Consider the following 25126-nt stretch of genomic DNA (forward strand, 5'->3'; position numbering starts at 1 on the left):
TTTATGCATCAATAAGGGGACAAGGTGGATGGGAACATTGCCAGTTTTGGCTGTTAGATGTCATCAATCTAAAGATGAGTCTAGATTGCAAAGATATTCAAATGTAAAGCAAAACCAAACAAAGTACATCTTAGAATTGGCAAAATGCAATAAGCTGGTGTTCTGGATCTTCATCACAAATTAACCCAGCAAAGAATGCATGTGAGTTTTACTGGGAAAACTGGTTAAAAGTTTTTCATGAAAGAAGACTTAAATAAACCGAGAGATACACCATTTTTGTGGTTGGGATGACTTAATATTGTAAAGATTCCACTTCTCCCCATATTAATCTACAAGTTTCATGCAATTCCAGTCAAAATCCAGGGAAAGTTTTTAAGGAACTTGAAAAATGTATTCTAAAGTTTATATGAAAAAAAAAAGTGTAAGTAAAATTTGGAAAAGAAGGGGAAATGAAGGCTGTATCAGTAAGAAAGAGATTCAGAAATATATTTACAAATATCAGAAAACCCTACTACAGGGGCTTATACAGACAGAGGATGATTTGACTCATGCATCAAGCCCAGAGGCAGGCCATGGTTGATACTGACAGCTAAACAATGCTATTAGTGACTGAGGCTCTTTATTTTCCTGTCCTGCCGTTCTTAATATGTAGACGTTTCTCCCCATCCTTGTCACCTCAGAGTATTGTACCTCTAGGTAAGAAAAAGGGGAGAAGAGATAATGGCTTTCTCATGGTAATCCTTTTTACTTGCAAAAAGAAACTGTCCTTAGGAAATTTTGCCTCCATCTCATTATGCATAACTATACTGCATGGCCAATCCTTGCTGCCAGAGAGGCTGAGAAAATGAATATTTTTGGCTATGAATATTGCTGTCCCCCCAAAATTGGAGTTCTGTTTGTAAAAAAGAAAGGGAGAATGGATATTGAGTACACAATTAGGAGAGTCTGCTTTAAGGAGGACGTATTCTTCTAGTGATAAACAAACAACCAAACAAACCATCTGTACTTCTGGCACACGTCAGATGAATTGACCATGGAATAGACTAGGATAAGATAAAATAAGATGAGATGGGATGAGATGGAATGGAGTGGAACAGAATGGGTAGAATAGACTAGAATAGAATAGAATAGAATTCTCTAAATAGACCTGTGTATATATGGGAACTTATTAGACAGAGGTGGTCCCACAAGTCAGCATGAAAGGGATGGATTATGTAATGGTGTTTGGAAAACTGGTCCATTGGATAGAGAAAAATAAAGTTGAAACTTTGTCACCCGCATATAAAGATGACTTTCAAATGGATAAGAGACCTACATGTGCATGGTAAAGTCATAGTAGATATGACTACATAAATATTAAGGAGTTTTATTCAATGAAGGACACAATAGATAAGATTCACACCTGGTGACCATTTACGAGAACATATTCACAATGTTTAAAAATGACCAGGGATTAATATTTAACAGCGCTGTCCAACAGAACTTTTTGTGATGATGAAAATGTTCTGTGTCTGTGCTCTCCGATATGGTAGCCACTACCCACATCAGGTTACTGAACACTTGAAATGGGGCCAGTGTAACTGAGAACTAGGTTTTTAATTTTAATTAATTTAAATTTAAATAGTCACATGTGGCTAGTGTCTACCTTATTGGACAGTGCAGTACTAGAGTATTCAAACAATTCTAGCAAATCACCAAGAAAAATGCAAGATTTTCCAATAGAAAAATATGAATAGATTGATAGATCAGGAAGCCTAAACAGCTAGCAATGATATGAAGAGACCCGAAATCACAAGTAATTAGAGAAATGCAAATTAAAATCATAAGATAGTATTGCTAAAATTTAGAAAGTCATATAATACATGTTGGTGAGAAGGTGGGGAAAACAACCCTCATTTACTGTCGAAGGTGGAGTGTAGACTTGTGTGGCTATTTTGGAAAACGATCTGGTGAAATTAAGTATGTGTATCAAATAGACGACCAATCCATTTCACTTGCCCTAGAACAACTCACACACAGGTCATCAGGAAGGTGTATACGCAAAGCTGCCCATCATACGTTGATTATGATGGTAGAGGTTAGAGATAACATGAGTTCATCATGGTAGAAATGGAGAAGTAAAGTGCAGTAGAGGCGTACTATGGAATACTCTGCTCCAGGTGGAAATAATGAACCAGAACGGCATGCAGCAACAAGGACTTAAAATGCTTAAAAACCTAGCGTTTGGTGAAACAGATTGAGATGTGTAGTGTAATCCTATTAATGTATGTTTTCAACAGCAACTCACACAGAAACAGTGCTATTTTTTTCAAAGATGCTTACATATCTAAGGACAAATACCGAGCCTATTATTCTTGAGCTATGAGGGGGATGGTGGAAGGAAAGCGGAGAGCAGGGATAAAGGAAGAAAAAGAGAGAGGGCTGCTGCAAAGAAGACTGATGATAATATGCCATAAATGGAAGAATATGATTATCTTAACCCTCTGTACCAAAGAAGGGGGAGCAAAATATCGCCTATTACCTGGATTTCCTGGATCTTCTAATCACTGTCTCTAGTTTTCTTGATACTGTGCATATTTTATAAGCTAAATAGAAGCATGTTTTGTGTTCTGTTGCCTCTTTTATGTCAGTGCTTGCTTTAAACACAAGCACGCTTATCATTCATTATATTGGGCTCTACTTGTTTCTGCTATTGCTTTGGCACAACAGACTATTTTATGTTCCACTCCAATATTTCCCTAAAGAACATAATGCTTTGTGAGACCTGTATTACAGACAATATCTGAATATTGAATTAAATCTGTAATAACAGAGTGAAAGGGCCGAGAAGAACAGAGCCGGTTGCGGTTCACAGGTGCGCGAAGAGGCTGCTCTGAGTGCAGGTTTAGATACTCTTCTTTCAGACAAGCTTCTCAGCCGAGTGTGTCCCTTAATCCTCTGCACCTGAGATGATCTGCGTACTCATGTGGCCGCGCCTGGGATTTGATTCCTAGGGCAACTTGGAAGCGTTTTCAGATTCTCTCTCCCTCCTCCTTCTCTTTTCCTCTTTTAGAATTTTGCAGGAATGGATTTGTGGAATTTCTTTTTCTTGATATAGAAGCTGATCTTGTAAGTCTTTCATAAGTTGAAAAGTGTTCTTTTTCAGTGTACTGCAAAAGAAAGTAATTGGACACTCGGATTTTACTGCACCTTCCCTAAGACACTATCATGATCTCTTCGTAAGTTTGTTTACCTTCTAGTTTATTTTTAATTTCATAAATAAATTAATGACCTCCTCAGAAATCAGAACTGACACTTCAATTTCAAAACGGTATCTTTAAAATAATGGAAATTAATGTCTATATGGATTTCCAAACTACAGCCAGAAGAGCAGTTACTTCATTTCATTCTTTCACAGCTTTCCCCTTCTGCAAAATAGGCATGCCTCTTGAATACTGGCAATAATATGTTAGGAGAAATTTTAGGTATGCAAATTTATTTCATTCATCACCCCCATTATTACCAATTATCAGTCTGCCTCCAAATAAAAATCAAACTGAAATTTAGCATGTATCTGGCTGTTGAAGTCTTTTATGTACTTACATTTCAGAGAATAGAGCCTGAGCAATTAATCAAATTCAGAATTAAAAAAAAAGAAAAAACCTTAGTTTCTTAACTGACATAATTGTTTTGCTTCTCCCAGGCCAGGGAAAGAGAAAAATGTTGGAGCAAATTCAGTACATGACTGAGATTTGAGAGATTTTAGGAAATCTTTTTACCTGCTGCGGCCTCACTAACTAGTTGACATCAGTTACTACAGCTTGCATGGGAGGAAGATCTCTGTGGGTTTTGTACTTGTTTTTGTTTCTTTGTCTTGTTTGTTTTTTTGTCACTGATTTATTCATGCCATTTAAGCACATATATACGACGTATATCTATATATCTCCTACTACATACCACGCATTGTTCCAGGCCCTGGGAATGCAATACCCATGAGCCATTATTGCACTTATAATCCAGAAAGGGGAAACAAACAACTAAGCAAGTTAAATAAGGTGTCATAAGTGCTCCTCTAAGATAAAGAGCCCTGTGAGAGCTCATAGCAGAAGCAACCAGAGTAGGCCAGACTAGTGATTCGAGTCAGGCTTTCCAAATAAAGGGATATTTAAGCAGAGTCCTGGAAGATGAGCCAGACCCAATCGTCTGGAAATAAGAACATGAAAGGAATGTGTTTCAGACACAGGGAGGTATAGCAGGGGCTAGCAGGAGGTGAAGCTGGACAGAGAAAATCACAAACGGAAGCATGATATGATTAGATGAACATTTCAGAAACATCGTTCTGCCTGTAGGGTGAGCATGGAGAACAATTAAATCTGTCAGGAATCCAAACAAAAGCCCGTCTACAGTAATGCAGTAAAGATAGAGAAAGAGGATTTATGGAAAAGGTAAATCCGCAAGATGGCTGATTGATTAGCTCTTGGGGTTGGGTGGGGAGAGAGCAGTTGACCCCAGCCCTTACTTAACTTTCAGCCACAGTGGTGAGCAATTAGTCATTCAATTACCCCCATCCTACTGCAGGGGAGGCTGGGAAATGAGCATGGGCTATGTGCCCATGAATAAAATGAAATGGGCTTGAAGAGCACATTGCATCATCTCTGCTTTAGTTGACAGCCAAAATTGACTCAATTTCCAGAAGCTGAGCTACAAATTGGTAGGTGCAATTGAATACTGATGTGTTTGTTTTCACCACTTTTCTAGGTTGTAGAGATTCAAAGATTGAACGATCACTTGGAGATTCCATGTTTTCTCTTCTACCTGAGAAGGTCTAGTCCTACTATGAAGACTGTGCAATCAGCAATGTTAAACCTCCAAATAATTCTTCTATCACTTTCATTTCCTGAGAAAATAGATGTTTAACCATACATATGTACTTCCATGTTTTCTCTTTCAGCAAAATATCTATCATCTCAATCAAGATGACCATATTAATTGTCTATTACTAATTTGGGGTGGGGGGTTGGTCAGGAATTCAAACAGGGCACAGTGGGAAGCACGATGGCTGTGTCTGGGGCCTCAGCTGAAAAACTCCAGGCCTTGGGAGTGGAGTCATGTAAAGGCTTGCTCATTCATGCATCTGAAAACTGATGCTGGCTGTCAGCTGGGGCCCTTCATTCCTCTTTACTTGAGCCTCCCCATGTGGGCTGGTTTGACTTTCCACACAGCATAGAAGCTGGGTTTCAAGGGCAAATGTCCTGAGAGAGCCAGGCAGAGCCGTATCTTTCTTATGGCCCAGCCTCAGAAGCCACATTGCACCACTCCCATCATTCCCCACTGACCAGGACTGTCACAGGCCCTGTCCGGATTCAAAGAAAGAGTACCTAGATCCCCTCTCTTGTGGGGAGGTGTGTTAGCCATATCTCACAAAGGGCATGTGAGATGGGATAAATATATTGGTGCAGCCATTTTGGAAAGATACCTTATGTCACAATGACCAATTCATTTTAATTTGGAAAAGGAGTTCAAATCTCAGCACAGCTTTGGTGCTCAATGTTATTCCTTCTTTACTAGTGTGTCTTTACTTTTCCAAAATAAGTAAATGAAATGAGTGACTAAATCTTCAGTCCTCTCTAAGCTGTCAATGAAAAGATCTCTTCTTACTCAAGGTTACTAGCTCTTTGAAGATAATTATCAGAAAATGTACCAGGGATAAGCCAGTAACATAAAAGTAACTCTGCTATGGCTAATTTTTCGGGACCCTTTGAGTTGCAAAGTGACAAAATTGAATTCAAACTAGTTTAAGTAGGTAAGAATTCTTTATCTTGTGAATCTGAACAGTCCAGAGGTTCAGATGATTTCAATCATAGCTGTATTCAGGGACTCAAAGGATGTTATCAGGCCTCTGTCTTTCCAAGTCTCAGCTCTTTGCTCCTCTGCCCTGGTTAACTCCCAGAGAGGCTCTTTCCTTGTGGTGACCCAGATGGGTAGCCAGCATCTCCAGACTCAAACCGTCTCTAGTGCTTGTGATCTCAGGAGATAAGCTTCCCCTAAGCCTCCTCTCAGCATCCCTAATAATCCCTGGAAAAGGATTCTGGACCTGTTTGGGTCAGATGGGGGGAGTCACTGGGAAAGTCGCTGTCCTGGTGTGTATTAGTCAGGGTTCTCCAGAGAAACAGAACCAGTAAGATACATAGAGACATAAGAGGAGATTTATAATAGGAATTGACTCCTGTGTTATGAGGCTGAGAAGTCCCACCATCTGCCATCGGCAAGCTGGAGAATCAGGAAAGCTGGTGGTAAAATTCACTCTGAGTCCAAAGATCTGAGAATTGAGGGGATGATGATGTAAGTCCCTGTCTGAGTCCAACAGCCCAAGAACCCGAAGCACTGAAGCCCATGAGCAGGAGAAGATGGGTGTCTCAGCTCAGGGAGAGCTAATTTGCCCTTCCTCTGCCTCTTTGATCTGTTTCATTCCTAACAGATTGGATGGTGCCTGCCTGCATTGGTGAAGGCAATCTTCTTCACTCAGTATCCCAATTTAAATGCTGATCTCTTCTGAAGATGCTCACAGACTCACCTAGAAATAATTTTTCACGAGGGACCTGGGCATCCCTTAGCCCAGTCAGGTGGGCATACAAATTTAATGATCAGAAGGTGGATGGGAACTTTGGCCAGCCTGAGTCGCCCCCTAGTGGCAGGGATCCAGGATCTTATGGTTTGCAGCCCCGTCAGGTGTCAGAGGGGTAGTTACTGAGTGAAACAGAACAGCACTGATACCAGATGGCAGGTGTAAGTGGTTGAGCTCCAAATTCAACATCTGTGACCAAAGCAAGTATAAGTTTTAATTCCTCATTAAATTTTGATGTAGAATCTTGGTAGAGCTGAAGGGGAGAAAGCCAACCTATCAAACTCAAGTTAGAAGAACCCAATGAGCAACGTCCTGTGCTCTTAATCTGTCACGTGGTGTGACTAAACCATTTCCACTTTGTAAGTATAGAATATCAGATTTTTCTCATATCCATATGTTCATTGCTATTTTGTCTTTGAAATAGCATAGTTGGACCTCGATCTTAACCTATACTGAGTTTTATAGGTCTCCTGTGGAAAGCTGAGTTTGAAACCTACTCTGCACTAAATCACAAAGGAAAAATGACCTGCCTTATCCTGTTGGAATATGATTTATGAGTTCATGCTTAGGTGTTTTATGACTACGTATCATAACTTATTAGTGCTTCCATTAATATTACCAGTCATGAGCCATAAAATCAACTCTGAGAGTATCCACAGGCTTTTATAAAACTCTTTCTGACTCACTAGTATTTCTGTAAATCATATAAAACATTTTTGTAAAAAAGTGGCAATTTCACATGGTTTTGGTTTAGCATTCACATTTTCTAAGAGTAGAACCGGAGCTGCTCAGAACTGTGGAAGCACTTGGAAGTCATCAGGTCCCACTCTATTTCTCTCTGAGTGGAGTGTAGGCAATCAGTACCTTTAGTGGAATGAATGAATCTCCTCCATGACGTCATGCTGCTGATAAACATATTACCTCACAACATCCTACGTTTTTTGGTTTGTTTGCTTTTAAGAAGAATTCTAATTATCAGCAATTTGCCCTAGTTGTTTTTCTTTTGAGTCCTACAGAATTAGCCTCCACATGTCAGGTTCTGCACTTCTCATTTCCAGATAACCATGGCTTCCCCAGGGCTCCTCTTCCTCAGGCGTCATGTCCTCTGTTCTGTCCAACTTTCTGCATGCGTCATAGTTGCCATAGCTACCTGTATCTTGACCATTTGACTTCGGCCATGTTCCTATTCTCACTGGCAATAGTTGTTTATTGTATTATAAATCTGCCAGCCCCTCTGTTTTCTGGTCCCCATTTTTTGCATCTTATTCATAGTGATACCTCAGGAGACTGTCAAATTATTTGCTGGAGTCCAGATACCTTATTTCAAGGCCTTTGCCTGAAAACAAACAATCTAAAAAAAATGAGATGTGTTTTGTCTGGCATTTTCCCTACGTGGAACATTAAGGTTATCAGTCTACGGTTTGCAGCATCCTCTTTCTTCCTACTTAAAAAAAAAATGGAGACTTTTCCCTGACTTTGATCATCGGATCCTTTTTCTTCTCCCTGAAGCATCAAAGACTATTAGAAAGTTTCATTGATCTCATCCACAGGTCCTGTTAGGATCCTTGAATGTAATTGTGGCAGGATAATATTTTGAGATGTTACCCAAGATTTTCTTTTCTGAATTTCTTTTACTTTTTGCCCTTTATTCATTTAGTCAATGCATTCATTGCCTCCGGGAAAGGTTTTTAGAGCAGAAAAGCAAAGAAAAGGCTTTTTAAATCTCTGAAGCTTGTGCCTTTGGACATTACAAAAAAAAAAAAAAAAAAAACCCTTGGCCCAGGGGGAACTCATGTCATAAAAATTAGGTGGGGAAAAATTGTGTTATCTGCAATCAGACTCTGCTTTTCTCGCTGTCACACCCCCTGCTTCTCTTCATCTCCACCTGTGGTCTATTGAGCTACATGAATTTGTACAGACTGGAGAAAGAGATAGGAGAAACCCTCTGTACGTTTGGACATCCAAGACCAGAAGAGAAGGTGGGCACCCCTGAAGAAGTGGCAAGGGGTGAGGGTTTTCTTCTACCCAGAAGGAGCAGAATGAGAGGAAGTGTCTAAATGATGTATCCAGGCAACCAAAGACACCTCACAAATTCCTCCTCTTCCCAGTGCAACTTGGGACATGATTCTTTTGCATGATTGATTTTTTATTTTAAAAAGTGTTCATATAATTATCTTAAAGATGATTTTGCATATTAGTTATCTTTGGGGAAACAGTACCCTGCTTCTATTATTTAGTTTTAATGGCAACAGAGGAGTTCTAAATTTTGTTCTAGCAGCTAAACAATGCAAAAAGTGCTTATGTTCTCAAAATATTAAGCATTTTGCAGAAAAACATGAAATATTGGATCTAATTCCAAAAATTAGCAGTATTTTTTTCTAGCAGAAAATGACTACTTTAAGTAAATAGTATAAAATCACATCCACAAAAGTCTGTTCAAGAAAAAGTACAGCTATTCCTGTCACTGCTGTGTACTGATACTTGTAAATGGATAAGTCATATGAGGCACCAAATTTATGAAAAACTAATAGAAGAAAACAATATTGAGAAAATTATGTCTATCCATTACCTTAATTTTTATGAAAATCTTTTCTAAATGTTTTCAAATTAGAAATAGGTGATTATTGGTTTTTAAAAAAAAAAAAAAATAGGTGATTATTACATGGTTCTGGCTGATAGATGTTCCACAGAAGCATGGTTTAAAAACCGCCTTTCTCAAAGGAGTCCAATTAAGTAAGGAAGGGGTTTGGCAGCAAAAAAAAAAAAAAAAGAAGTTCAAGTAGGAATTTTACTTCTATACGTCTTCTACAGCATTTCTTCTGAGGAAGTTATGGGGGTGTGCTGGTCAGCTCTCCTTCCAAAAAAGAACTTACCATTTAGCTGCGTCGATGAAAATAATCAATAAACAATCTGTAATAGAAGTAGAAAAGAGTTTTATTTGAGCCAAACTGAGGACTATAGCCCAGGAGACAGCCTCTTAGATAACTCTGAAGAAGTGCTCCAGAGAAGCATGGTTTTCAGCACAGTTTTATATCTGTCAGAACAAAGAACATCAAAGGAGTGAGGGTACGTTCCTTCAAGGTTTAAAAAAAACCCGATGAGCACGTGCACAGCGAGTCAGTGTGACCTTGGCACCTGGGAAGGGAGTCTTATCATTGAAGGAGAGCCAGCAATGGCGTCCCAGGAAGGGAGGCATTTACTCTTTATTTTTAGCATGGACATTCTTCTCTTCTGGTCAATGCACCTTTTTCTTTAATAAAGTAGATGTACAATGTATGTTTGCTAGGCCACAAACAGGCTGTTTTAGTTAGCATAAAATTCAAGTCAACTTGTGTGTAAGTCAGAATGACTTCTCCATACCTCAATATGTAAAAACTTCTTTCATCAGCTATAAAGGGTGCAATTAGCCAACGAGCTCCATCTGTTAGCACCTTCAGGCTCTGCTTCAGCCTTCAAGCCAAGGCCACTTTTCCAGGGTAGACCCCAGCCAATGGCTGGGCACGGTGAGTGTACCGGCCATTTCTGCCCTAGGTGGGGGTCCTCATGGGCAAGCTTTGCTCCTGAGCTCCCCATTATGTTAGCCAAGACTGTCAGTCCTGCATCATGGTCTGAGGCTCTCCCTACCCAATACTGTTTCCTCCCCAATTCATCTCTAAACTTTGTTCTCATTACCCCTCAATAAGCTTTCTGCCCTCCTAACTTTGTCTCAGTGTCTGCTTCCCAAGTACCCAACTGACACAGCTTTCTGTAGCAAGGGCTTTAAGTAAAACACTAGCTGGTAGCATTTGTTTTTACTGACATGCATATATAGCATGTAGATGGCTGAAAGTGACTACAGGGAAAAACTGTTAGTAACTGGTTTAATTGAACTTTGGATTGATAGAGTAGTGATTGGCCTTGTGAGAGCACGAAAGTGTTTCCATCATATAAGACCACGGATTTGAGAATGGATTTGAGAAATTTATCCATAGCTTGAAAGTGCTTTACATTTAAAAAAAAGTTATTTTTTTACAAGTGGCAGTAATCAATGTAGAAAACCTCATGACATCATTCGTTTATAATACTGATATTAATGGCTATCATTTATTAGTACTGACCTTATGGTAGGAAATGTGCTAAGGGTTTAACATACATTATCCCATTTAGTTCTAAAGGCTGATGTCTAAACAATATTAATTCATGAATGAGTTAATTGCTCTTAAGAGTTTCAGCTTTAGCCAGGAAGTACATTAGCACTAGATCTGGAAATTGCTGTCCTGGCTATATAATGAGTGTGTCCATTAAAATGTTACTGTATAATGGTGGATCTTGGGAACAGAAACGTTATGGTGTTTATCAGCTTAGTCCAGTAAAGTGTATACTGTAGGAGTAATAATGAACCTTCCAACTACATTATTTATTTAGAAAACGTACTATTCATGTGAAAAAATCACATTTCTACTATGTGACTTGGAAAATTATGATACAATAAATCTGTGTTTGACTTATACCATTTCCATCCATGTATTTCTTTTAAAATCTGAGTCCTTTACAAAATGGATATGAAATGAAGTTTTCTTATGTAGTGTATGGTCAGGCCACTCAGGATGGCTGTTCTCTTGCTGTCTGTACATCCCCTGCTCACCCAGTGCCTGCTTCCCCTATGCCCTACTCACATGAACGTGCTTGCCCCCTGCCCCAGCTGGTGATTGTTCTAATCCTTAGGCCAGAACGACTCCACCTGCTAGTTTACTAAAGGGAGACATCTGCCCTCATGATGGTCATGAGGGTTGTTTATCTGAGGGGCTTCTAGGGACGTGCCCCAGCTGTTGGTTTCCCTGGTAACTGATGAGCCAACTGACGACATCAATTCCTCCTATAAATGGTAGCTTTCCCCCACCCACCTCCCAGACTAGTGAAGACCGCTGTCATGTCCTGTCTGCGGTCTACAGTGGGGTGTTGCTCCAGGACCTTTTGCTTCAGAGGTGGGTGTAAGATCCCCTATCCAATAAGCCGTTGATGTCTCTGTCACCATCTCCAGGCTCTTTCTTCAGTTTTGAGGCTGGGCAACTACAAGGCTTGCAGGCCTGTGGGGTGCAGCCCAATAGGGAGTATATCAAGGATGGGAACAGCTGCCTGAGAGTGGAGTCAACACTACCAGATCCCAAGGTAGGGACCCCTGGCTATTTGGAATGAGGTTGGATTTTGTCAAGTGCTTCTCCTGTGTCAACTGATAATATCATTGATTTTTCTTCTTTAGCCTGTTTATATGGTGAATTACATTGATTTCTTTTTTTAATGTTGAACTAGCCTTGCATATATGGAATAAATCCCACTTGGTAATGGTATATGTTTTTTTATAAATTGTTGGATTTGATTTGTTAATATTTTGTTGAGGATTTTTGCATCTAAGTTCTTGAGAGAGATTGGTGTGTAGGTCTCTTTTTTGTACCGTTTTTGTCTGGTTTTGGTATCAAGAGTAATACTGGCTTTATACAATGAGTTGGGAAGTGCCTCCTTTTCTTCTGTTTTCTGGAAGAAATTATGTAAAACTTACATTAATTTCTTTAAATATTTGGTAGAATTCTCCTATGGAACTATCTGGGACTGGAGATTCTGTTTTGGACTTTCAAATTACAAATTTCCTGGTTAAAGGATCATATAGATTATTTCATGCTGGCTGAGTTTTGGTATTTTGTGGGTTTTCTCTGACTGTTTTGAAAGGAAAGAGGAAAACATTCATTAAGACTTTCAGATATAATATGAAGATTTTACTAGTAATTTGAGAAGAAGTTTGCAGAGTGTAAAGTATCGTCTCAGGATTTAACTATTATGGATTTGTTAATCATGAATCTAAACCATTGCTAAATGCAACATTGAGGGCTTTGTTTATCGGTTTTTTCCTTTCACCCCAAATTTCTGATTTTATTGGCTCTCTTTTCAGATTATTGAAAGAAAATGATTCAATTTTTATGCAACTCAAACCCCAAAATCCTAACAAGTATTTCATTTGAAATCATACATGGAGTTTAGAAAATAAAAACATCCTCTGTTATTGAAATAATACGTTGGATATGTGTTTGCTATTTTTACAGCTGTATTGGTCTCACACACAAATACAAACAGCAGGATAATCATGCCTTCCAATGATGATGAGCATTTAAGAAAATGCATATACCCATTTTATAGACCTAGTATCCAGGGATGTTTCCTTTCTTACTTCTCTGAGTTGTTTGGAAGTATTTCTTCTGTGTGGTCTTGATTTTATAGAATGCAATGGATAGCTTAGTTGCCTGCAGCAGTAATACTATAAATTGCTATAAATCAAATTAACTTCATTACACTGGTCCTGAGAAAAGTTAATCAGAGAAAAATGTAAATCTTATTTCCTTTATTGAAAATAAAATTTCAGATTGTTTAATATGATACTTAATAGAAAAAAAGGCCAGTTGTTTGAGTACACTGAGGGGTAGTAAAAGCTGTCTTTTACTTTGTTCAATTAAAGGTACTTGACCAAAGAATCACAATGTTGCCCCTTCTAAGACAAATCGGAGAATCTTCAGTTTGAATATGTTCAGTTTTCACTTAATCATTTTCTGGAAGTTTTGTGTGTACTTCTCATAATGTTAAACAGAACACCATTGTTAACTTTGCTTTGAATTCAAGTGCTATTATCTGCTGATTGGAAATAAGGGCATTTAGGGTCCTCTCAAAAATGCCCATTATTAACTTGAAAAAACATAGGTCTGAGGCAAGCATATTTTTAGTTTTGCCTATTGCAATAACACACAATAATATGTGATTTGGGACTTACATTCTTTTTTCATTATAGAAATTTAAAATTATACAATTTAATGTGGTTTATGAAAATACCCAATTATCCATGAGCCTCCAAATGTTCTAACTGAAAATGGAACCCAATCAACTGAGTGACAATTAAATGATACTGGGAAAGAGAAATTTAATTCCATGACCTAGAAAAGCCACCTGAGGATGGTGCTTTTCTTGTAGTCTTTTTAGGCCCAGTGCCTTTCATGAGGCTTGCTATAACAGTAGACACTCAAAAAATACATGTTCAGTAAGCAAACAATCATAGGTCAAATAGCTTTTAATATTTTCTCAAAGGGTCTAGACGCCTCACACACAGAGAAATGATATATAATACAAAAGAACATTAATGATTTTAAACAGAAGGAAATGGAATAAGCAAAGAGACGTTCAAAACAATAAAAAGGCAAGTTTTGGAGGCGGTAAAACAGCCACTGGTAAACGTACGGATTGGGTTTCACATGGACAGACGAAACATATAATGAATCATAAACTCTCATACAATGAAGCATGATGGAACTTTTGAACTGACCTCTTTGCCTCAGGCATCTCATCCTCAGCTGAGCCAAGCATTGGCGAGGCTACTATTAGTAATCCTTAGATAATTACTACTGAGATTTTTGCTTTATACTACAAAAGCTGCATACCATCTCATATGGCTTGGACAGCTATGGTCTTCCACTAACCATAGCTCCTTTCAAAAATATTTTTACTAGAATTGCCCAAGAACCATTTGGAGAGGAAGTGTACTGGAAATGGTACACCATCCTGTCCTGAATTGGAAGCTGCAGATTCCAAATGTCAGTTGCCAATTCTTACTCTGTCCCTGGGAGTTTCCCCTCCCTCTGCTCCTCCTCCCTCAGCTGCTGCCTGCAGGGTCCTTAAAGTTGGCTGCTGCCCAACCTGCTCATTTAGGACTGGCCCTGCTACAGCAGGACACAGGGTCAGTCTCCACTTGGAGTGTGGCCAACCTCATTCCTGGTGCCATACTCCTGGATTCTCCATCACATGACTGCTGGGGAAGAGCACTTCGCTTCATTCCAGTAGCTAGAAAGAACACAGAGCCTAGCACCGTGGGGCAGCCTGTAGCCACAGTGATGACACTGCAAATGCAGTGAGAGTTGGCTTGCCTCAGGCTAACACCACCTCTTATATTTGTTTGAGGCAAGCCCAGGAATGCCAAGACAACTGGGGGCATGTTGAAGCCATTCATTCTTGACTGGGTCAAACTACATCTTAGAGAAAAGTATGAACAGCAGGGATTTGTGAAAGAACTATACTCGTAATTTACCCAATTACACTTTCACAATTGATTGTATTTCCAAACTCATAAAACAAAATTAAAAAAAAAAAAAGAATGCACTTACTAGGTTGGATTTTTTAATTTAAAATGGACCCAAAATGTAAGCATGTTGGTGTTAGTCTTTGGCTGGTTTAAAACATTCCTTTTGAAGGTAATATGTCCAAGAACTAATCTAGGCACAAACTGTTTCTCTAGGATTACCCTTGTATATTTTCACTCTTATGTAATTTACCGCTGCAGAAAATGACTCCAGGATAAGCTCCCAGGAATAATATCTCAAACCTTGCTACAAAACTGCCATGAGAAAGAAACTACCACTGCTTAACAGTGCAGGGTTTCCTTTTGGTGTGATGAAAATGTTTTGGAACTAGAGAGAAGTAGTGGTTGCACAATTGTACTGGATGCCACAGAAATACTTTAAAACGGTTAGTTTTAGGTTATGTGAATTTCACCTCAAGAAAAAAAGTAGACACAACAACAAAAAAGGGAAGGAGAAAAAAAATCACCACCATATCCTGCCACCTCTGAGCACTAAAATCTAGGAACTCGACTTTACTGTAGCACCAGCACTGATGCCATTTCTGTTTCACGAACATGACCCTTGCGACCGCGATGCCCTCTGAAAGCCAGACAGATATGCCATGACTCACACCAGCACATGGGAAACTGCATGGAACTTGTTCTTCGTGTTGCTTAGGGCAGGTGTTTCTAATCGCCAACGCCCAGGTTACTGTCTGTCTTCTAGCAGCAAAGGAGACTTGAGGAAGCAAGACTCATAATATGGAGGTTTACTAAAATATAAAAAGGCCATTCAAAAGATGGTGGGCTGCCACAAAATGGTAAGATTTATTACATCCTCCTTGCCATGTGGATGTCGTGGATACTGAGAATTTGATTAAGTGCTAAGAGAGAGGAGGCTTTGGCACATTTTACCTCCCAGATGATCAGGCAAAATCTTTGTCTAGCAACAACACTCAGTTTCTTTTTGGGGTCATTATACTACAGTCAATATTTGGCGTGTATACTACATCACTTGTTAAATTGGCCTGCATTCTTCTCCCAGGCGTCACATTCCCAGGAAGTATGGTTAACCACTAGCCTGTTTAGACATAGGACTACCTTATCTAAGAGGGGGTACCAGAGATGCCACCCTTGCAGTTATCCACAAAACTAAATGATTTTATATATTTTAAAATTGAAATATAGCTGACTTAAAATATTGGATTAGTTTCAGGTGTACAGCAAAGGGATTAGTTGTATATATTTTTAGATTATTTTCCATTACAGGTTATTACAAGGTATTGAATATAGTTCCCTGTGCTATATAGTAAATCCTTGTTGCTTATCTATTTTATGTATAGTAGATCATATCTGTTAATCCCATACCCCTAATTTATCCCTTCCCCCTATTTCCCCTTTGGTAACTATAAGTTTCTTTTCTGTGTCTGTGAGTCTGTTTTGTTTTTGTATATAGATTCATCAATATTATTTTTTAGATTCCACATATAAGTGTTATAATATTTGTCTTTCTCGGTCTGACTTACTTCACTTAGTATGATAAACTCTAGGTCCATCCATGTTGCTGCAAATGGCAATATTTCACTTGTTATGGCTGAGTAATATTCCATTGTTTGTATACCACATCTTAAGCCAGTTGTCTGTTGATGGGCACTTGGGTTGTTTCCATGTCTTGGCTATTGTAAATAGTGCTGCTGTGAACATTGGGGTGCATGTATCTTTTCAAATTAGAGAATTAGAGTTTTCTCTGGATATATGCCCAGGAGTGGGATTGCTGGATCATATAGTAGCTCTATTGTTAGTTTTTTAAGGAACCTCCATACTGTTTTCCACAGTGGCTGCACCAATTTACATTCCCACCAACAGTGTACAAGCGTTCCTTTTTCCCCATACTCTCTCCAGCATCTATTATTTGGAGACTTTTTGACAGCCGTTCTGATCGGTGTTAGGTCATTGTGGTTTTGATTTGCATTTCTCTAATAATTAGTGATGTTGAGCATCTTTTCATGTGCTTGTTGGCCATCTGTATGTCTTCTTTGGAGAAATGTCTATTTAGGTCTTCTGCTCAGTTTTTGATTGGGTTGTTTTCTTGATATTGAGTTGTTTGAGCTGTTTGGATATTAACCCCTTGTCAGTTGCACCATTTACAAGTATTTTCTCCCATTCCATAGGTTGTCTTTTTGTTGATGGTTTCCTTTGCTGTGCAAAAGCTTTTAAATTTGATTAAGTCCCATTTGTTTATTTTTGCTTTTATTTCTTTTGCCTTGGAAGACTGAGCTACAAAAATATTGCTATGATTTATGTCCAAGAATGTTTTGCCTATGTTCTCTTCTAGGAGTTTTATGGTGTCAAGTCATATTTAGTCTTTATTCCATTGAGTTTATTTTTGTATATGGCATGAAGGAGTGCTCTAATTTCATTGATTTACATGTAACTGTCCAGCATTCTCAACACCACCTGCTAAAGAGACTGTCTTTTCTCCATTGTATATTCTTGCCTCCTTTGTCAAAGACTAATTGACCATAGGTTGGTGGGTTTATTTCTGGGCTCTCTATTCTGTCCCATTGATCCATTTGTCTGTTTTTGTGCCAGTACCATGCTGTTTTGATTACTGTAGCTTTGTATTATTTTCTGAAGTCTTGAAGGGTTATGCCTCCAGCTTTGTTCTTTTTCCTCAGGATTGCTTTGGCAATTCTGGGTCTTTTGTAATTCCATATAAATTTTAGTATGCTAGTTCTGTGAAAAGTGTCCTGGGTATTTTGATAGTATCACATTAAATCTATAGATTGCTTTGAGTAGTATGGCCACTTTAACAATATTCTTCCAATCCCAGAGCATGGGATGGCTTTCCATTTCTTTGAATCATCAATTTCCTTTACCAATGTTTTATATTTTCAGTAAATAGGTCTTTCATCTCCTTGGTTAAATTTATTCCTGGGTATTATTTTTTTGATGTGATTTTATTTATTTTATTTATTTTTCGCTGCATTTTTTGGGGGGTGGTGTCTTCGTTGCTGCGTGTGGGCTTTCTCTAGATGAGGCAAGCGGGGGCTACGCTTTGTTGCAGTGTGCCGGCTTCTCATTGCGGTGGCTTCTCTTGTTGTGGAGCATGGGCTCTGGGCACGCGGGCTTCAGTGCTTGTGGCATGCATGCTTAGTAGTTGTGGCTTGCAGACTCAGTAGTTGTGGCACACAGGCTTAGTTGCTCTGCGGCATGTGGGATCTTCCTGCACTAGGGCTTGAACCCATGTCCCCTGCATTGGCAGGTGGATTCTTAACCACTGCACCACCAGGGAAGTCCCTTTTGATGTGATTTAAATGGGGTTGTTTTTTACTTTCTGATATTTCATTGTTTGTGTAAAGAAATACAACAGATTTCTGTATATTAATCTTGTATCCTACTGAATTCATGTATCAGTTCTAATCGTTTTGTGTGGAGTTTTTAGGGCTCTGTATATAGAATATCATGTCACCTACAAATAGTGACAGTTTTACCTCTTCCCTTCCAAATTGGATACTTTTTATTTCTTTTTCTTGTCTGATTTGCTGTGGCTAGGACTTCCAATACTATGTTAAATAGAAGTGGTGAGAGTGGGCATCCTTGTCTTGTTGCTGAATTTAGCAGGAAGGCTTTCAGCTTTTCACCATTGAGTATTACGTTGGCTGTGGGTTTGTTGTAAATGGCTTTTTTTATGTTGATATATGTTCCCTCTATACCCATTTTGGTGAGAGTTTTTATCATGAATGTTTGTTGAATTTTATCAAAAGCTTTTTCTGTGTCTATTGAGATGATCATGTGGTTTTTTGGGGTTTTTAAAAATATCTTTATTAGAGTATAATTGCTTTACAATGGTGTGTCAGTTTCTGCTTTATAACAAAGTGAATCAGTTATACATATACATATGTCCCCATATCTCTTCCCTCTTGCATCTCTCTCCCTCCCATCCTCCCTATCCCACCCCTCTAGGTGGTCACAAAGCACTGAGCTGATCTCCCTGTGCTGTGTGGCTGCTTCCCACTAGCTATCTATTTTACGTTTGGTAGTGTATATATGTCCATGCCACACTCTCACTTTGTCCCAGCTTACCCTTCCCCCTCCCCGTATACTCAAGTCCATTCTCTAGTAGGTGTGAATCTTTATTCCCTTCTTGACCCTAGGTTCTTCTGACCATTTTCTTTTCTTTTTTTTCTTTTTTTTAGATTCCATATATATGTGTTAGCATACGGTATTTGTTTTTCTCTTTCTGACTTACTTCACTCTGAATAACAGTCTGTAGGTCCATCCACCTCACTACAAATAACTCAGTCTCATTCCTTTTTATGGCTGAGTAATATTCCATTGTATATATATATATATGCCACATCTTCTTTATCCATTCATCTGTTGATGGACACATAGGTTGCTTCCATGTCCTGGCTATTGTAAATAGAGCTGCAGTGAACATTGTGGTACATGACTCTTTTTGAATTATGGTTTTCTCAGGGTATATGCCCAGTAGTGGGATTGCTGGGTCGTATGCTAGTTCTATTTTTAGTTTAAGGAACCTCTATACTGTTCTCCACAGTGGCTGTATCAATTTACATTGCCACCAGCAGTGCAAGAGGGTTCCATTTCTCCGCACCCTCTCCAGCATTTATTGTTTCTAGATTTTTTGATGACGGCCATTCTGACCGGTGTGAGATGATATCTCATTGTAGTTTTGATTTGCATTTCTCTAATGATTAATGATGTTGAGCATTCTTTTATGTGTTTGTTGGCAATCTGTATATCTTCTTTGGAGAAATGTCTATTTAGGTCTTCTGCCCATTTTTGGATTGGGTTGTTCGTTTTATTGTTATTGAGCTGAAGGAGCTGCTTGTAAATTTTGGAGATTAATCCTTTGTCAGTTGCTTCATTTGCAAATATTTTCTCCCATTCTGAGGGTTGTCTTTTTGTCTTGTTTATGGTTTCCTTTGTTGTGCAAAAGCTTTTAAGTTTCATTAGGTCCAATTTGTTTATTTTCCTTTTTATTTCCATTTCTCTAGGGGCTGGGTCAAAAAGGATCTTGCTGTGATTTATGTCATAGAGTGTTCTGCCTATGTTTTCCTCTGAGAGTTTTATAGTGTCTAGCATTACATTTAGGTCTTTAATCCATTTTGAGTTTATTTTTGTGTATGGTGTTAGGGAGTGTTCTAATTTCATACTGTTACATGTACCTGTCCAGTTTTCAAAGCACCACTTATTGAAGAGGCTGTCTTTTCTCCACTGTATATGCTTGCCTCCTTTATCAAAGATAAGGTGACCATAGGTGCGTGGGTTTATCTCTGGGCTTTCTAGCCTGTTCCATTGATCTATGTTTCTGTTTTTGTGCCAGTACCATACTGTCTTGATTACTGTAGCTTTGTAGTATAGTCTGAAGTCTGGGAGCCTGATTCCTCCAGCTCCATTTTTTGTTCTCAAGATTGCTTTGGCTATTCGGGGTCTTTTGTGTTTCCATACAAATTGTGAAATTTTTTGTTCTACTTCTGTGAAAAATGCCAGTGGTAGTTTGATAGGAATTGCATTGAATCTGTAGATTGCTTTGGGTAGTAGAGTCATTTTCACAATGTTGATTCTTCCAATCCAGGAACATGGTATATCTCTCCATCTATTTGCATCATCTTTAATTTCTTTCATCATTCTCTTATAATTTTCTGCATACAGGTCTTTTGTCTCCTTAGGTAGGTTTATTCCTAGATATTTTATTCTTTTTGTTGCAATGCTAAATGGGAGTGTTTTCTTAATTCCACTTTCAGATTTTTCATCATTAGTGTATAGGAATGCAAGAGATTTCTGTGCATTAATTTTGTATCCTGCTACTTTACCACATTCATTGATTAGCTCTAGTAGTTTTCTGGTAACATCTTTAGGATTCTCTATGTATAGTATCATGTCATCTGCAAACAGTGACAGCTTTACTTCTTCTTTTCCAATTTGGATTCCTTTTATTTCTTTTTCTCCTCTGCTATGGCTAAAACTTCCAAAACTATGTTGAATAATAGTGGTGAGATTGGGCACCTTGTCTTGTTCCTGATCTTAGTGGAAATGGTTTCAGTTTTTCACCATTGAGGACAATGTTGGCTGTGGGTTTGTCATATATGGCCTTTATTATGTTGAGGAAAGTTCCCTCTATGCTTACTTTCTGCAGGGCTTTTATCATAAATTGGTGTTGAATTTTGTCAAAAGCTTTCTCTGCATCTATTGAGATGATCATATGGTTTTTCTCCTTCAATTTGTTAATATGGTGTATCACGTTGACTGATTTGCGTATATTGAAGAATCCTTGCATTCCTGGAATAAACCCCACTTGATCATGGTGTATGATCCTTTTAATGTGCTGTTGGATTCTGTTTGCTAGTATTTTGTTGAGGATTTTTGCATCTATGTTCATCAGTGATATTGGCCTGTTGTTTTCTTTCTTTGTGACATCTTTATCTGGTGTTGGTGTCAGGGTGATGGTGGCCTCGTAGAATGAGTTGGGGAGTGTTCCTCCCTCTGCAATATTTTGGAAGAGTTTGAGAAGGATAGGTGTTAGCTCGTCTCTAAATGTTTGATAGAATTCGCCTGTGAAGCCATCTGGTCCTGGGCTTTTGTTTGTTGCAAGATTTTTAATCACAGTTTCAATTTCAGTGCTTGTGATTGGTCTGTTCATATTTTCTATTTCTTCCTGGTTCAGTCTCAGCAGGTTGTGCATTTCTTAGAATTTGTCCATTACTTCCAGGTTGTCCATTTTATTGGCATATAGTTGTTTGTAGTAATCTCTCATGATCGTTTGTATTTCTGCAGTGTCAATTATTACTTCTCCTTTTCATTTCTAATTCTATTGATTTGAGTCTTCTCCCTTTTTTTCTTGATGAGTCTGGCTAAAAGTTTATCAATTTTGTTTATCTTCTCAAATAACCAGCTTTTAGTTTTATTGATCTTTGCTATCGTTTCCTTCATTTCTTTTTCATTTATTTCTGATCTGATCTTTATGATTTCTTTCCTTCTGCTAACTTTGGGGGTTTTTTTGTTCTTCTTTCTCTAATTGCTTTAGGTGTAAGGTTAGATTGTTTATTCGAGATGTTTCCTGTTTCTTGATGTAGGCTTGTATTGCTATAAACTTCCCTCTTAGAACTGCTTTTGCTGCATCCCATAGGTTTTGAGTCGTTGTGTTTTCATTGTCATTTGTTTCTAGGTATTTTTTGATTTCCCCTTTTATTTCTTCAGTGATCTTTTGGTTATTAAGTAGTGTGTTGTTTAGCCTCCATGTGTTTGTATTTTTTACAGATTTTTTCCTGTAATTGATATCTAGTCTCATAGCATTGTGGTCGGAAAAGATACTTGATACGATTTCAATTTTCTTAAATTTACCAAGGCTTGATTTGTGACCCAAGATATGATCTATCCTGGAGAATGTTCCATGAGCACTTGAGAAAAATATGTATTCTGTTGTTTTTGGGTGGAATGTCCTATAAATATCAATTAAATCCATCTTGTTTAATGTATCATTTAAAGCTTGTGTTTCCTTATTTATTTTAATTTTGGATGACCTGTACATTGGTGAAAGTGAGGTGTTAAAGTCCCCTACTATGATTGTGTTACTGTTGATTTCCCCTTTTATGGCTGCTAGTATTTGCCTTATGTATTGAGGTGCTCCTATGTTGGGTGCATAAACATCTACAATTGTTATATCTTCTTCTTGGATCAATCCCTTGATCATTATATAGTGTCCTTCTTTTTCTCTTGTAATAGTCTTTATTTTAAAGTCTATTTTGTCTGATATGAGAATTGCTAGTCCAGCTTTCTTTTGATTTCCATTTGCATGGAATATCTTTTTCCATCCCCTCACTTTCAGTCTGTATGTGTCCCTAGGTCTGAAGTGGGTCTCTTGTAGACAGCATATATATGGGTCTTGTTTTTGTATCCATTCAGCCAGTCTGTGTCTTTTGCTGGGAGCATTTAATCCATTTACATTTAAGGTAATTATCAATATCTATGTTCCTATTACCATTTTCTTAATTGTTTTGGGTTTATTATTGTAGTTCTTTTCCTTCTCTTGTGTTTTCTGCCTAGAGAAGTTCCTTTAGCATTTGTTGTAAAGCTGGTTTGCTGGTGCTGAACTCTCTCAGCTTTTGCTTGTCTGTAAAGGTTTTAATTTCTCCATCAAATCTGAATGAGATCCTTGCTGGGTAGAGTAATCTTGGTTGTAGGTTTTTCTCTTTCATCTCTTTAAATATGTCCTGCCACTCCCTTCTGGCTTGCAGAATTTCTGCTGAAAGATCAGCTGTTAACCTTATGGGGATTCCCTTGTGTGTTACTTGTTTTTCCTTTGCTGCTTTTAATATTTGTTCTTTGTATTTAATTCTTGATAGTTTGATTAATATGTGTCCTGACGTGTTTCTCCTTGGATTTATCCTGTATGGGACTCTCTGTGCTTCCAGGACTTGATTAACTATTTCCTTTCCCATATTAGGGAAGTTTTCAACTATAATCTCTTCAAATATTTTCTCAGTCCCTTTCTTTTTCTCCTCTTCTTCTGGGACCCCTATAATTCTAATGTTGGTGCGTTTAATGTTGTCCCAGAGGTCTCTGAGACTGTCCTCGGTTCTTTTCATTCTTTTTCTTTATTCTGCTCTGCAGTAGTTATTTCCACTATTTTATCTTGCAGGTCACTTATCCATTCTTTTGCCTCAGTTATTCTGCTATTGATCCCTTCTAGAATATTTTTAATTTCATTTATTGTGTTTTTCATCATTGCTTGTTTCCTCTTTAGTTCTTCTACGTCCTTGCTAAATGTTTCTTGCATTTTGTCTATTCTATTTCCAAGATTTTGGATCATCTTTACTATCATTATTCTGAATTCTTTTTCAGGTAGACTGCCTATTTCCTCTTCATTTGTTAGGTCTGGTGTGTTTTTATCTTGCTCCTTCATCTGTTGTGTGTTTTTCTGTCTTCTCATTTTGCCTTTCTTACTGTGTTTGAGGTCTCCTTTTCACAGGCTGCAGGTTTGTAGTTCCCGTTGTTTTTGGTTTCTGTCCCCAGTGGCTAAGGTTGGTTCAGTGGGTTGTGTAGGCTTCCTGGTGGAGGGCAGTAGTGCCTGTGTTCTGGTGGATGAGGCTGGATGTTGTCTTTCTGGTGGGCACGTCCACGTCTGGTGGTGTGTTTTGGGGTGTCTCTGGCCTTATTATGATTTTAGGCAGCCTCTCTGCTAATGGATGGGGCTGTGTTCCTGTCTTGCTAGTTGTTTGGCATAGGGTGTCCAGCACTGTAGCTTGCTGGTCGTTGCATGAAGCTGGGTCTTGGTGTTGAAATGGAGATCTCTGGGAGATTTTCGCCGTTTGGTATTACGTGGAGCTGGGAGGTCTCTTGTGGACCAGTGTCCTGAAGTTGGCTCTCCCACCTCAGAGGCACAGCCCTGATGCCTAGCTGGAGCACCAAGAGCCTTTCATCCACACAGCTCAGAATAAAAGGGAGAAAAAATAGAAAAAAAGAAAGAGGATAAAATAAAATATAGCAAGATAAAATAGAATAAAGTTATTAAAATAAAAAAGTAAAAAATGATTCTTAAGAAAAAAAGAAAAACAATTTTTAAGTAGAAAAAACCAAAAAAACAAAAAAACGGACGGTCAGAACCCTAGGACCAATGGTGAAAGCAAACCTATACAGCCAAAATCTCACACAGAAGTATACACATACACACTCACAAAAAGAGGAAAAGGGGAAAAAATAATATATCTTGTTCCCAAAGTCCACCTCCTCAGTTTGGGATGATTTGTTGTCTATTCAGGTATTCCATAGATGCAGGTACATCAAGTTGTTTGTCGAGCTTTAATCCTCTGCTTCTGAGGCTGCTGGGAGAAATTTCCCTTTCTCTTCTTTGTTCGCACAGCTCCCGGGGTTCAGCTTTGGATTTGGACACGCCTCTGCATGTAGGTCGCCTGAGGGCGTCTGTTCTTCGCTCACACAGGACGGGGTTAAAGGAGCAGCTGCTTCCAGGGCTCTGGCTCACTCTGGCCGGGGGAGGGCGGGGTACGGATGCTGGACGAGCCTGCGGCGGCAGAGCCCGGCATGACGTTGCACCAGCCTGAGGCGCCATGCGTTTTCCCGGGAAAGTTGTCCCTCGATCACGGGACCCTGGCAGTGGCAGGCTGCACAGCCTTCCGGGAGGGGCAGTGTGGAGAGTGACCTGTGCTTGCACACAGGCTTCTTGGTGGCGGCAGCAGCAGCCTTAGCATCTCATGCCCGTCTCTGGGGTCCGTGCTGATAGCCACAGCTCGCGCCCGTCTCTGGAGCTCATTTAGGTGGCGCTCTGAATACCGTCTCCTCGTGCACCAGGAAACAAAGAGGCAAGAAAAAGTCTCTTGGCTGTTCGGCAGCTGCAGACCTTTTCCCAG

At 38.9% G+C, this 25126-nt stretch overlaps 1 long non-coding RNA gene across 7 annotated transcripts in view; it reads left to right on the forward strand.

Moving 5' to 3' along the window:
* LOC309630338 overlaps positions 1-25126 on the forward strand; it is an 89312-nt gene that overhangs the window by 50604 nt on the left and 13582 nt on the right. The gene's annotated exons all lie outside the window — the stretch shown is intronic.

Source organism: Balaenoptera borealis, assembly GCF_965194805.1.
Source record: "Balaenoptera borealis genome assembly, chromosome: 6".
Taxonomy (NCBI): domain Eukaryota; kingdom Metazoa; phylum Chordata; class Mammalia; order Artiodactyla; family Balaenopteridae; genus Balaenoptera; species Balaenoptera borealis.